The following is a 12,384-nucleotide window of genomic DNA, read 5'->3' as shown; positions in this document are numbered from 1 at the left end:
AACGTTTGGAGATTATTACTTATTAGGCACGTCCCATGAACCACACGATGGTCTGAATTTCATAATGTAGTTAAGGTTATTCCCACTTTAAAGATGGAGAGATAGAGTCTTAGAAAGAGAATAGACACCTGCTGTTTCCTCCATGCTCAGCATCCTTCCCCTTTGTTTCTGGTTTTCTTTGAGGGACATGCCTCCCCCAGTCTTGGTGGGAGTTGAGGGGAGGCTACCACCCATGGTATCCTGCTCTCTTCTAGCCAATCTTATGCTCTTCCCAAAGAATCCCAGTCTTGGTAAAGCACCATGGATGGAAAATGGTTGGAGCTCTCCTAAAGTATCTGCTCCCATGGTCTCCCTTCTAGCCTTTCTAAAGCCTGGTTCTTCAGCTTTTCCTCTATTACTTCCTTTCTGGCCTAAGTTGTCCAGAGTCGGTTTCTGTTGCTTGCAATTAGATAGTCTTGGCTGAAACGAGTCAGTAGCTTGCCTGCACACGTTCCCACTTCTTGTTGCCTCAGTCTTTCTGCTTCCTCTCCTTACTGCCTGGGGTTACGATTTCCGTGCACTGGGTGCATGATGCATGTGGGCCTGACCCTCTCTTCCACACAAGGAGAGTGAAGGAGGTGGTGCGTACTATGCTCCCTGGGCACAGCTGCCCCAGTTCAAGGCCGTGGGTTTGTGTTTCTCAGTACAGCTGCACTGTATACAAGCTGAGCTCCCATCTCAGTTTGATTTGAAGGTGACCAAATAGTCTGGTGGCCTCCACGTATCCATCCCCAAACTGCATCTGTGTCTGAAACTCTACCATGAGAACCACTAGCTGTGGGACTGTTTGTGAAAGTTCTTGTTGAATAGCATTAAGCTAGGGGTTTAAATCTTACATGATAGTAGGTGTGTATTCAGCATCTACTGATTACCTAATGCTTATATAATGCTTTTGAATGACATATTATTCATCACAATATCGCATGTATACATCTAAATAATAGTGGTATAACCCTATGCAAGACACATAAGAGATTGAGTTCATGGACAGTAAAGCATGCAGGTGGATTTGGGGGTCTCCTTGCACAAAATGTGTGCTCCCATCCCCAAAAGCCTCCTGTCCTGTAGGTGGGGAACCAGCCCAATAATCCCTGCAGTACTTGTTACCACATCAGAAGGATTCTTTCATCAGAGAGCAGGGGTCACAGGGAACAGCACCCAGACAGACCTGTAGAGGATATGGGTTCTGCAGGAAATTTGAGAGGGTGTTTGACTTGGCAGGGGGCAGGGGTGGCTTTAAAGACAATTTTTGCTGCTTTATGGCTTGTTTGGGTTTCTTTGAGCCAACTCTCTTTGAGACTGCGTGGTGGAAATGTAGTAAGTACAAGTCCTGATTTTAGGAACACCAAATTTCTTGCTAAAATTGCCTTGTGCTTGAAAACCTGGGCCCACAGCTGGGGTTTGGCAACCATACCCTGCGTGTTTTCCGGCTGAGTCTAAGGTGCTGTTGATTGTATGAGAGATTTGTGTGGGCAGAGGTTATGGGAGGGTGGGGAGCCCAGTCTGCAAGGAGAAAAGGGATGTTTGTTTAATCTTGTTTGAGGATAGACCCTGTGGAACTGATTAAAGAAACCTCAGCTAAAGTTGGAGCCAGGCCCAGAGGGGGGGCTGTCACACCCCACCATGCATCATCAATTACTCTGAACAGGAAGAGACTCAGGTCTAGGACTCCATCAGAAGGTACCTCTACTTACTATCCAGCCGGAAGAAAACTGCCCTCTGCCCAGGGCAGCCCAGCCAATCAGAGACTGTAGCAGCTCAACCAATGAGAAGCCTCCATGCTTTGGAACACTAGCTCTTTCAATGGACTCTTTTGGTTATCACAAGCCCTGCCAACTCCCCCTTTTTTCTTTTTTAAATTAATTAATTAATTATTTTTATTTTTGGCTGTGTTGGGTCTTCGTTGCTGCGCAGGCTTTCTCTAGTTGCGGCGAGCAGGGGCTGCTCTTTGTTGCGGTGCTCGGGCTTCTCATTGTGGTGGCTTCTCTTTGTTGCAGAGCACGGGCTCTAGGCGTGCGGGCTTCAGTAGTTGTGGCATGTGGGCTCAGTAGTTGTGGCACACGGGCTCAGTTGCTCCCTGGCATGTGGGATCTTCCCGGACCAGGGCTTGAACCCGTGTCCCCTGAATTGGCAGGTGGATTCTTAACCACTGCGCCACCAGGGAAGTCCCCCCTTTTCTTCTACAACAGCAAGTTCTGGGGCTTCCCAGAACACGGGTCACTTACTATACCCAGGTCTGTTGCTCTTGGAACCCTGGCCTCACTCCCACAGTGATTGGAAGCCTCTCCAGGGCTAACCTTTAAGGAATGTGTGGCCTGTTCCCCAAATTTGTGGGCATACAGCCCAGTGAGTGAAACACAAAGAGGATATTTTGCACCTCAGTGTTATCAGCTCTAGGAGTCAGGGTATCAACCAACCTCAAGGGTGAGGCATTATTCTCAAGGAACCAGAGTGTACCCCAGCTATGTAAACTTGAGGCTCAGTCTCTTCATCTGTAAAATGGGGATGGCAATGCCTCCTATTTCAGGATTAGCTTCAGTTAGAATGACAGAAAATACAGACTAACAGTAGCTTAAACAAGAGAAGTGCATTCTTCTCTCATATAAACAAATTCTGGAGAGGTACAGTCCAGAACTCACATGGTGGCTCCATGGTAATCAAATACCCAGGCTTTCTATATATTTGTTCTGCCATTCTCACTGCATTTCTTCTACTTCATAGTCCTAAATGGCTACTCTAGCTCCAACCATCACATTTGTTTCCATTCATTGGGAAGGAGGAAGGGGCAAAGGAGAGCACTTCTCTTTAAGGTCACTCTCTTCCTGGAAGATGCACATGCCCCTTCTGCTTACATCCCATTGGTCAGAACTCAGCAAATTCTAAATCTAGCTGCAAAGGAAGCTGTGAGGCCACTTATCTAGCTACAAATCAGGAGTTCCATTACTAAGAAAGAAGCGGGGGAATGGATATTGAGGTTGCTGGGAGGATGAAATGAGTTAAATGTAGGTAAGTTATCCAGCAGAGGACCTTCCTGGCACTTAGGGTATACTAGATAAACACTAGTTGTGAATCTTTCTTTCCTTCCTTTACAGGTTTCCTATAAAACATTCCTGCAAACCATTCCAATTTGGTCATATCTGCTTTTAGATATGAACAAAAAACTGATCAAACCCTTGTCTTCTGGAGCTTTTATTCTTTTCTAATTTTTCTAATTTTGTTATAGGAAAGTTTTTTTTTAATGCATCATTAATTTTTTAAGTTCCTTGCTGTTCTTGAAGATTTCTTAGTAAAGGAATGCTCTTCTTTTTTTCTAATGCTGTAATCCTTGGCTCTCTACTTTCCCTTACTGTAATTAAGGCCCATCACAGAAGGCAAATAAAAATGATGTCAGTGTCATAATAAAGTGTGATAACTGAAAAAGCAAAGCACCATACTCATCTTTTCTTGGCCTTGAGATCATTATTGATATTCATGTCACTTTCCAAAAGGCGAATAAGGTCTGCCACATATAAGCTATTAGTACTTGGGCAAGTCAGTTCCCGCTCTAAGCCTCAGTTTGCTGATCTGGAAGACAAGACTGTGGGAATGAAATGGAAGGATTGATGGGAGAAAAACTCTCCACAGACACCTGGCACATTGTACGCCCACCACAAAGGATAACTCTTACTTGCTTATTTTTCTATTCGAAAGACTATCAGGCTTAGTTGGAGATTTTTACTGAGGCTTCAAGTTCATGACATTTTAGCTTTTGTTATAATAAAAAGCAAGTACTTAACAAGATTGTTTATAGCAGATTTATTCACAGTACCCCAAACTGGAAGCAGCCCAGTGCATCAACATAAGAGTGGATAAACAAAGTTTTCCTGTTCTTACAAAGGCACGCTGCTCAGCAAACAAAAGGAACGAGCAACTCTCCACAGCCACTTGGGATGGGTCCCAAACCATTGTGCTGAGTGAAAAGAAGCCAGCTACGAAAGAGTACCTAATACACGATTCTACATCTTTGTGGCAAAATTAATCTGTGGTGGAAATAAAAACAGAATAGTGGTTGCCTCTGGAGGGTGGCGGCTGGGAGTGACTGAGAAGGGATTTGAGGGAACGTTCTGGAATGTTCCAGGGTCCTCCACTCGGGAGCGTTTCTTACAGTGGTCATTCGGCACATCTGGTGGAATTCTGTCCTCCTATCTGTGGCCCCATCAGACTGCGGGTCCCAGGAGGCAGGGACGAGGTTTGGCTCACCACCATCTTCCCAGCCCCTAGCACAGTAGCTGGCTTAGGGCAGAGACACTTAATGTGCATTGGATGAAAGAGGAGAAGGAGTGGGTGGCGGCCATGAGGACCCACCCAGCTGACCTCCAGGCACGGGGAGCACAGATGATCAGGGCCCTGTGACTGTGCTCAGAGGTGGAGGCCACACCAGGGACCAAACACAGCAGAGCCCTGAGGCAGTCCTGTTCCTGGGAGACATGGGACCCCTGGACGGCCAGCTTTGGCTCGAGGCCTCCCTAACAGAACTGGCCAGACCTCACAGCAGTCTAGAACGCTCCCACCCAATCCTCCTTCCCTCACTCCTCCACCTGGGCCAGACCTGCATCCCCAGCAGGAATCTCCTCTGATAGAAGCCTTGCAAGGTGCATCCCCTCTTGGCATCTGCTTCTCAGAAGATCCAGACTCACAGAGAGGGAGGGAATGAAGGAGTGAGGAAGGGATCCAGCCCTGGCTCAGCCCCCAGTCACACCCTGAAGGCTTCACGATGACGGCACCTCCTAGCTGCTGACTTTTACGTTGCTCTGTGTTGCAGTTGAGTTTCCTCAGTGCCCTGCCTCCACCGTTAGCTTCCTGAAGGGGGAAGGAATGGCGGTGTGCTTCGTGTAGTTTCTGCCTTTTCCAGAACAGGAAAGCAGCCCCCAAGACACCTTGTACACAGAGGAAGCAAAGTCCTAGGCACTCAAAATTGCCATTCAAAGGATGAGAAGCACCATTTTCCAAATTGTAGCCTGTGACCCATCACTGAGTCAACTGAGTGAGTCTCAACTACCATTAAAAAAAAAAAAAAGGAAACTGAAACAGAGTAGAACAGAGCAAGGTGTAAGTATCAGGTTCTGTCACAGAAAGAAGGGGCCAGTTTTGTGTCCTGAATGCTTTCAGTTTTTACAGACAGGTGTGTTTGTAACAAGTCATGGGCTGAAATGTATTTCTTAATGGTGGTGAGTCATGGTCAAAAATGTTTAGAAAACGCTGATCTACTGGCATCGACTAGTTCAGCGTTGCTCCAGGACACACTTATCAACCCAAGTGATCCTTTCGAAAGAGATTTCCTAGGCAAATTGGTAGGGCAACTGGGAGCAAACCGCTGACTCACAGAAAGAAAATCTCCTCAAGCAGCCTCAGCCTGCTTGGAGGTTTACAGGAGTTAAGGATGTTAAAGACTGCGTCTGCATCATCAAATCTATTGAACGTAGAACTTTTCAAACACGTTTAAGCTCTGCATGCCTCCTCCCTCTTTTATTTTATTTATTTATTTTTTTATTAAAAAATTTTTTTGTGTGTGGTACGCAGGCCTCTCACTGCTGTGGCCTCTCCCGTTGTGGAGCACGGGCTCCGGACGTGCATGCTCAGCGGCCATGGCTCATGGGCCCAGCCGCTCTGTGGCATGTGGGATCTTCCTGGACCGGGGCACAAACCCGCGTCCCCTGCATCGGCAGGCAGACTCTCAACCACTGTGCCACCAGGGAAGCCCCCTCTTTTATTTTGAATCACGCTGGAGCACCTATGTCTCTCTCCCTAGATGCGACCGTGGAGAGACGCTGACCCAGCTCATGCCCTGCTCCATGGATTCCTCACCACGCTGTCCTTGTTAGTAGGACCAGGGGCTGACCCTCACCCTTTGGCATCTCACCTCCCTCTCGGATGATAATTTTGTATGCAGCTTCTTCATACACTCAAGAGACCCACTCAGAGGTGGTGGACATCAAATGGCTTTTCCTGTTATTCCCCATAGGCCCCCAGGATACATTTGCACTCTTCTGTGCCAAGTGCATGCATTTGCATCATGGTGGCCTGTCACTGGGGTAACCCCTGGGCCATGAAGAGAGGGAAGTTAGTGGTCCACATGGGGACTGAGCTGTGACCTGGGCCTCATTCCCATGCTTGGCGATACGGAGTTAAAATAGTCAGATGCTCTCCAACAAATGAAAGTAGGTTCTATCAGCCCACCGGCCCCCACCGCTCTCCTATAATTGGCAAGGAGGTTAGTCTGACTTTGAGGACAGTCTGGGAGTCGGGAGGTCTCAGTTCTAGACTATGTCCTTGCTGTGGAGCCTAGGCAAGCCCCTGGGCCTTATGGGTAAAATCAGGTGTCAGTCTCAGTGATTGCATTGACACAGAACAGTAGAGGCAAAGTGGGCCTCAGAAGGCTTTGGTTCATGTTTTTGGTTGAACAGATGAAGAAACTGAAGCCCAGAGAGGCCAAGTAACATTTACTAGGCCACACAGCACAGGTGGGAACTCAGATGTCTGACTCCTATTTTAGTCCATTCCTATCTGACCAGCCTGTCATCCTAAGCCCCCTTCCAAGTATTTTCCAATATATAAAGTAATCATAGTAGAGGGGCAGATGGCACACGGCTCATCTGAGAGATTTTTAAATGGCCTCTAAAAAGAACCCCAAGAAACCATTATAGAAACGGTCATTGTTTAACCGTAGTACTTGCATACTATGATATGTCTAAGTGCTTTTAAAAGTCTTCTAAGCTCAATATAAGTCCATGAATCATTTCTCCCATTTCCCCTTGGCAAACTTCTTCCTTAATTACAAATAAATGGCATTTACCTTATTGGGTGTGTTTGTCTAAGCTCTTGATTAATCAAGAATCCCAAGTACAGTGGATAGAAATTCAACTAAATCAGTTTGATAAAAAGACAGATTTATGGCTCACATAAGTGGAAGTCCACTCACAATGACATTCAGAGACTTAAACAAGATTGTAATTAGCTCTTTTTCCCTTGCTCTCACATGCATTCTAAATTCTGCACGTCCCTGTGTGGTTGTGGCCTCCTTTTCTCCTTCTAAAGACATGCTTTCTCCACGTGGGGAAGATATTTGCCAGCAGCCCATTTCCAGTTCTACCACCAAAAATGAGGATTTTTTTTTCTGTACCTCTAAATAAACAATCCTGGGGGATAAGTCTGATTGGTCCTGCTAGGGTCACATGACCACTTGTAGACCAATCACTGGGACCAAGTGGTTGGGTTATGATGAATGGCTGGGCTCAGGTCACGTGCCTACACACCTGTGGCCAGGACATCCTTCCTGGGAACAACAGTCCCACTAGAATCTGATGATTAAGTCTTGGAGGCGCATTCCCCACACCAAGATACAGAGCCAAATACAAATGGTTAGTTGACTTAGAAAGCTGAGATCGTATACGAGAGACAAATGGTCTGCCTAAATTCCAGGAATGAAGTCCTTTCCTGGAGCAAATATTTACTTGTCCACACCATGTTCACAGGTATGTATTTGTAAAAATAATGCAATACCATGGATCTGGCTGATCTAACTCCCATTCTCAACCCTTTATCTATAGCTACTTTTTAGCTGGAGGTGGCCAAGTTATGTAATTCTGACCAATAAGACACAAGTTTGTGTTTTCTTTGTGGTTTTTGGAAAAGCAAACACTTCCCCCAAATTGGTGTTGTTTCTTCCTTCTTCCTTCTAATGGAAGATGGGTGTGATACCTGGAGTTGCAGCAACCATCTTGCAAACATGAGGGAAAGGTCAAAAGAATCATAAGCTGCAAACCAGGGCCAGCAAGCTGTTGCCTTGAGACTTTTTATTGTATAAGAAAAACAATCCCCTATTTGTTTAAATCACTCAAGTCAGTTTGTCAGATTCTTGCAGCCAAAATATTCCTAACTGATAAAACGGATAAATGAGATTCCTTTGTAGCCATACATAAAAGCTTAGAAGTTATAGAATCTGGTACAGGTCTATGTCTCTCTCTGTTTTACTCTGAGTTTTCAGTTTCAAACTTAGGGGAAGATGAAGAAGACACAGTCCTTTTACCCAGAGGAAGCTTACAATTAAATAGAGCTTAAAATTTAGGCCAGTGTTGAACAAAAAATTCCTTCTCATGTTTAATTCCCCAATGCTGCAATTAAGCCCATTTGCTTTTATTTCATCCTCAGTAGAGCTCAAGTATGGCTAGTTACCATATTTTTAAATAAGGAAGATGACTTAATTAAAAATACACTTCCATCTCTGTGATGTGCGTGTGTGCGCACGCATGCACACGTGCGTGTTTCAGTTTGTTTTCCCTGGTTTCTTTGACTTTCTTCATAGGTCTTATTTTTCAAACCTCTAATCTTTATGTGAAATTTGATCAAACAAAATGTAGGGTTAGAGTTTTTAAATATTTGTGTGGTCACTTAGGATCTCTGGTTTATCTGGAGAATAAAATTGTAAAGACTTTTTGGCTTCCTGCTTTCAAATCCCTCCAGCCCCAATGCTGGAGCCACATAGCCTCTCCTGGGTGATTAAATCTTCATGTTAGTGACTCTGGCTCCAAATTCTGGAATCAAAATTGTCCCTGGGTAGAGGAATCAGATGCAACATAGGCTGAAGGACTCCTGACTCTGAATGGGGTCTATGGGCCTTTCATGAGCATTTAACCTTGTTGTCCTAGCTCACCAGTGACTGGATTCTCTACATGCTCTTTAATTTCCTCTGTTAGGGGTATTTTCCCTGTCTGGTCTTATCCCTCTTATTCTGGCACCTGTTCACTGGTTTTCCTGCAGCATTGCCCCTTCTTTACTCCTGATCTTTGTAGTTCTAGTGAAATTAACTCCAACTCCAGCTCAAGGGTGAGCATGTGACTCAGGCTGGCCAATCAGAGCATCCAATCATCTTGGTCACAGTAATCAGTTCAGTGATTGTCATGTGACCAAGTCTGGCTGCTCAAAGCCAGTGATACTCAGTGATGGGAATTTTTTGGAAGAATGATTGAGAAAGGAAAGCCCTTTCCCTGCTGGGGCTGCTGAGAGGAGAGATTATGAGCTTGGCATTATTGGCAGCCATCTTGCCCCCTAAAAGGAGAGGCTTCCAAGAAGAGAGCCCACAAAAAGGCGGGAAGAACTGAAAGAGAGAGAGAAAACTAGATCTTTTTTAAAAAATATAAATTTATTTATGGCTGCGTTGGGTCTTCGTTGCTGCACGCGGGCTTTCTCTAGTTGTGGTGAGCAGGGGCTGCTCTTCATTGCGGTGTGTGGGCTTCTCATTGCAGTGGCTTCTCTTGCTGTGGAACATGGGCTCTAGGCACGTGGGATTCAGTAGTTGTGGCACGTGGGCTCAGTAGTTGTGGCTTGCAGGCTCTAGAATGCAGGCTCAGTAGTTGTGGAGCACAGGATTGGTTGCTCCGCAGCATGTGGGATCTTCCCGGACTAGGGATCGAACCTGTGTCCCCTGCATTGGCAGGCGGATTCTTAACCACTGTGCCACCAGGGAAGTCTGAAAACCAGATCTTGAGGATACTCCTTGAGCTCTGGATCCAGCCTGGGTCAGCACTTTCTATTGACTTTCTCATTTCATGATCCAAAATATTTCCTTTTTAGCTTAAGCTAATTTAAGTAGATTTCCTGTCCTGAACCCTACATGTCTTCTGAGTGGTTCCCCAAATCCCATTTGGATTAGACACCTTGATGTGCCATGAATGCACCTCCCACTCAACACTTTAGCATCTCCCGTCCTAAGGATGGACCTCCTGGACTTACCTGAGACTCAGGTCCTTACCTGCCAGTCCCTATAGAAATTAGCCCTTGAATATGCCCTCAGAGGCCCTTGCACCTCACCCAGATTCCCAGTGGTTCTTCTACTGGCTGCTGCTAATGGCTCCCATGGCAGTCCTTACCTGAGAAGTGCCCTTAGGAAACTGGAGTTGACTCTCTCTGACGTACCTGGGAGTTACAACCCATCACCTGGGGCTTCTTTGAGCTAGTGGTTGACTAATGTCAGTGTACAAGAGCCCTACTTCTTTGCCTCAATGCAGGACAGATGCTACATAACAATATATGCTCCAGAGCTCCTCCCGAGATGGGGCTGAGGCTAGAGCTCAGTTGAAACCACATCTCACTTAGCTTCTCCTCCTTCCCTGTTCCTTAATAAGTGACTACACAAGAATCCCTATTTCAAGTTCTGCTTCTAGAGAACCTGACCTGTGGCAACTTGTAATTTCCAAAGATGGCGGCCATAATGTCTCTCACCCCACGTGCTCTTCTTACAACTCAACTTCTCTCATTGGAGGAGGGCGTCTATGTCCCTCCCCTTGAATCTGGGTGGATGTGACTGTTCTGAATAACAGAGTATGGTGGAAATGTTACTCTGTGATTCCCAGTTTAGGTCATAACAGGCAGTGGAGCACTGGTGTTTTGGTGTGATTTGTTGTTCAGTGACAGAGTCTGGAGCCCTAAGACATCATGAAACCTTAGCCTTTATGCAAATGTGCATGATGGCCTCATGTTTCCTGGTCCTGTTTGGCAGCCCAGACAAGCCAAGTTCTGGAAACATCCGTTGGTAGTCCTCCTGGCAAACACGCCTGGAAAAGCTCTGGCTTTCCAGGATTCCACCATCTGGGAGACAATGCTGTCATTTGTGGGTTATCGTTGTCATTCCAACACCCAGGAGGGTTTATGTATCAGGAATAGATGATGCGCTACTTGCTGTGTGGTTAGCCAGATGAGTCAGGGGCTGTACTTTCCCTCCTGAACACATTTTACTTGTAATATTAATAATGCTTTCTGGGAAATTCCCAGACGTCAAGGTTTGAAAATCCTGAAGCAGCAGTTCATTGTGTCTTGGTTTTGCTTAAGTAAAAATGCTAATGAAAGTTTCTTCTGAGTGTTAAAAGGAGAACCAAAAATAGAAACTCAAAGGTGAGGTAAACTTGGCGTTCTCTAAAAGTAACAGGAATGCTTATTGTCATTGTCCCCTTGTGAGCCAAAGGACTCTCTATCCAAATGATCTGAAGATTGCATGAGTCCACACAAGGTGTGCATGTATGTGTGTGTTTTAAAAGGCTTAGCGGAATTTTTCTTGCATATTCTAACCAGTGTTTTTAAATAGGAAAATGAGCATCTAAAAATTATAACCTTATTTTTAAAAAGAAGATAGAGTCACAAAAACAGGTGCCTCCACAGACAAAACACCACCTGATATCTTTGGCTTAGGTTTGTTTTGTAGTAGGGATGAGGAGGAAAGGCATGGGGGCGATGAGGAGACTGTGGGGGGTTTGCTTCAGGTTATTAGCTTTACACTTAAGAAAACAATCTGTATGCCACTGAAATTTCAAGGTTTCCATTCATTCATTGCTTATTTTCTCATATATCTCTCTAACACCAGGAACTCAGCAATATAAAGTCTGGGGCAGGTGGAGGAAATCAACCTGGTGAGAGCATCCTGCTTAAACAAACTGTTTCTGATCTTTTTCTTACACTCCTTTGCTCCCGACTGTTCTGGTTAGCTATTGCTGCATAACAAATAACCCCCAAACCTAGTGACTAAAACAACAGTCATTTAGTTTTTATCATGATTTTTGTGAATCAGGATTAGTGGAAGTCAAGGCTAGGTGGTTCTGGTGGTGTGTCAGTGAGGGGCTGGAGTGGCCTGGGACTGACTGGGCATCTCTTCCTCATGTTACTGCTCTCAGGTCCTCTCTGTGTGGTCTCTGTGAGGGCTAGTTTGGGCTTCCCCACAACATGGTGACCTCAAAGCTGTTGGACTGCTTGCACAGTAGCTATCAATATGTTTCGTGAGTGAATTCCAGCTATCTATGTGGAAGCTTCATTACCTTCTAGCTACAGAAGTCACACAGCTTCACTTATACCACATTCTACTGGTTACAGGTGCATCACAAACTGCTCAGATTAGGGAGAGGGAAATTAGACACCCCCTCTTTTGATGGGGGAATGGTAAGGTTCTGGAAGAGAACACAGGGCAGGTGATACTGTTGCAGGCCATCTTTGGAAGATACAATTAGCTACACTGCCCAAGCCCGGTTCTTCAGTGTTCCCATTGATTCTGTGAGCTGCCCAAAAGCCTTTTTCTGATTTTCTTTACACTTTAAGGTAATCAGAGCCCAGGTCTCTGGTGTGCAACAAGAACCCTTCCTGGCACCCTCTCAATTATTTAAAATGAAGTTTACTTATAGATTCTTGGTTAGAACCTCTAACTGGAATTAGAGCAAAGACAGAGCGAGGTGGCTTTTGGAGCCAGAGTTTCCCTCCTTAAGATAATCAGATCAGTATAATGACCTGAAGAGAGGAGAGGTGAGAAAAAGACCTTGCCTTGTGGTG

Source organism: Mesoplodon bidens (genome assembly GCF_964165515.1).
Source record: "Mesoplodon bidens genome assembly, chromosome: 5".
NCBI lineage: Eukaryota > Metazoa > Chordata > Mammalia > Artiodactyla > Ziphiidae > Mesoplodon > Mesoplodon bidens.
The sequence above is the reverse complement of the archived record's forward strand: the minus strand, read 5'-3'. Positions refer to the sequence as shown.